We start from the raw sequence: 3,038 nt of genomic DNA on the forward strand, positions 1-3,038 counted from the left end.
CAAAAAAAAAAAAAAAAAAAAAAAAAAAAAAAGAAAATCTCCCTCTGGAGCTGGCGTCAATTCTAGGAAAGATGCATTGCTGCCTGCAGTAACATGGAAGCATTCCAATGTCATTGACTTGTCACCAGTTTGCTAGCTGGTGTACATGATGAAAGATGCCATTTCAAGGACTCAGCAATGGTCTTTTTTGCTAGTAGGTTGGGTACTCAGCAATCACAGTAAATAAGTCAGAGTCCCTGTTTTAGGACTTTTGTGTGACCTGTGTCCTTGTTACCTTGACCACTCTCTTCATAGACACATTGAACAAATACTGAGATATCTGAGGGGAGAGATTGCATGAAAAACACACAGGATGGGCCACCCTGTCTAGATGGTGACTGAGAACCTCAAATGTATATACGGTCTTCAGTCATCATTAACGTGTGACCCAAAGATCTATCCATGCACTTGGTACCCACTTCCATAGGTCTATCTGCATTCTGCTTCCCCAGATTTCCTCAACTCTCATCTTCCAGTCTGTTCCTTCCAGGCCATTAGCCAGCTGGCTGCCATGAAGGAGTACATCTACTCCTGCCATGAAGGAGTACACATCTAGGCCTCAGGCCACATCCTTCCTCCACATACAGTATATGATCACGTATACTGGTTCCAGCTTGTCCCATTGGATGAACCACCTTTTACCATCATCCTTCAGGGTCACTTTTGATTGGGGCAGCAATGCAGCAACAATCCCATTAAATTAACACTGAGTTCAGTCAGATGTCAGGTGCTCCCAGGAGCCTATGAGTGTGGATCGATTGGGAGTCAGCAGTGCAGCAGAGATGGGTGAAATGGGAGTCTGGAACATCTGTTTATATAATTTACTTAATCTTTCTGGACCTGCTACAAGTTATATCCAAATGTATCACTTCCGTTGCATGACAGATTGCTGTTACATGTGTCCAAAAGTAGGACTCTGTAGGTTAGATAACACCAACTCATAATGGAAATCAGATTGCATAGTAATAGGGTGCCCCATGGTCAGCTGTTCTGTCTCCACTGGGCTCCAGTAGTATGCCACGAGCTACTTTCCAAACAAGATAGTTCTCTCCAGTAGTGCGTGGCCCTGTTCCAGAATCTCAGGGCTCTGTGCTGTGACTCTTCTATTTAAGACTGCGACATCCTTATCCATTGCAGATGCCTCTAGCACCATTGGATCTGTTGGTCACGTGGCCCAAGAAACAGACTACCTGGAACCACAGCTTGGATTTGCCACCCACACTCAACACTGGTGGCTTTCTGAGGCATCAGGGAACTGGGAGAGAAGTTATACTATGTTGTCTTCAAAATCCAAAGAAACTGCAGCATGATGGCTCTCTTTTAAAAATAAATTATATGATAGTTTTATTGTTCAGATAATATATAAGATAGTATTATGGATTAGTATTTCTCAAATAAAAGAATATGATCTCTCTTTTAAATTTATTTTATTTTATGTTTTAATTTTTATTTTAGGTTCAGGGACACATGTGCAGGTTTGCTATATAGATATGCTAAGTAAAGCTAAACTTCTCAAAGGCTTGGGGGGCCGGGGCGCGGCCGTGCAGCTCTCACCGGAGCCGAGTCCAGCCGAGCGCCCGCCGCTGCTCGTGCGCCTCTGCGCCTCTGCGCCTCCGCGCCATGGCCGGCCTCAACTCCCTGCAGGCGGTGAAACGCAAGATCCAAGCCCTGCAGCGGCAGGCGGACGAGGCGGAAGACCGCGCCCAGGGCCTGCAGCGGGAGCTGGACCGCCAGCGCGAGCGGCGCGAGAAAGCTGAAGGTGATGTGGCCGCCCTCAACCGACGCATCCAGCTCGTTGAGGAGGAGTTGGACAGGGTTCAGGAACGACTGGCCACGGCCCTGAAGCTGGAGGAGGCGGAAAAGGCTGCAGATGAGAGTGAGAGAGGAATGAAGGTGATAGAAAACCGGGCCATGAAGGATGAGGAGAAGATGGAAATTCAGGAGATGCAGCTCAAAGAGGCCAAGCACATTGCGGAAGAGGCTGACCGCAAATACGAGGAGGTAGCTGGTAAGCTGGTCATCCTGGAGGGTGAGCTGGAGAGGGCAGAGGAGCGTGCGGAGGTGTCTGAACTAAAATGTGGGAAATGTGGTGACCTGGAGGAAGAGAACTCAAGAATGTTACTAACAACCTGAAATCTCTGGAGGCTGCATCTGAAAAGTATTCTGAAAAGGAGGACAAATATGAAGAAGAATTAAACTTCTGTCTGACAAACTGAAAGAAGCTGAGACCCGTGCTGAATTTGCAGAGAGAACGGTTGCAAAACTGGAAAAGACAATTGATGACCTGGAAGAGAAACTTGCCCAGGCCAAAGAAGAGAACGTGGGCTTACATCAGACACTGGATCAGACACTAAACGAACTTAACTGTATATAAGCAAAACAGAAGAGTCTTGTTCCAACAGAAACTGCGGAGCTCCGTGGGTCTTTCTTTTCTCTTGTATGAAGTTCCTTTTGTTATTGCCATCTTCGCTTTGCTGGAAATGTCAAGCAAATTATGAATACATGACCAAATATTTTGTATCAGAGAAGCTTTGAGCACCAGTTAAATCTCATTCCTTCCCTTTTTTTTTCAAATGGCACCAGCTTTTTCAGCTCTCTTATTTCTTCCTTGAGTTGCATTTATTCCTAAGGTAGGCAGGGTATTTCCTAGTAAGCATACTTTCTTAAGACAGAGGCCATTTGGTTCCTGGGAGAATAGGCAGCCCCACACTTTGAAGAACACAGACCCCAATATCTAGTCGTGGATATAATTAAAACGCTGAAGACCATAACCTTTTGGGTCAACGGTTGGTCAAACTATAGGCACCATCACATGGGTAGGGATTTTCCATCCAGAGCCAATAAAAGGGCTGGTGGGGGCCGGGGGTGGCTATTGTGGAAAGTCATAACCCACGGATAGATTAACCTAAGAATTCTGGCCTTTCTCCACACTCCACCATGCAGAACAAACATCCTCTCAAGCAGTCAACGTAGAATGTTTGGGTAATAGTCGTAATTAC

At 46.0% G+C, this 3,038-nt stretch overlaps 1 pseudogene across 1 annotated transcript; it reads left to right on the forward strand.

The window, feature by feature from the left end:
• The first annotated feature begins 1,559 nt into the window (after positions 1 to 1,559).
• On the forward strand, positions 1,560 to 2,810 carry LOC112611666 (annotated as a pseudogene). Its single transcript, XR_003116706.1, has one exon. The product of XR_003116706.1 is annotated as a tropomyosin alpha-4 chain pseudogene (transcript).
• The last annotated feature ends 228 nt before the right edge of the window (positions 2,811 to 3,038 follow it).

This window comes from Theropithecus gelada, chromosome 18 (genome assembly GCF_003255815.1).
Source record: "Theropithecus gelada isolate Dixy chromosome 18, Tgel_1.0, whole genome shotgun sequence".
NCBI lineage: Eukaryota > Metazoa > Chordata > Mammalia > Primates > Cercopithecidae > Theropithecus > Theropithecus gelada.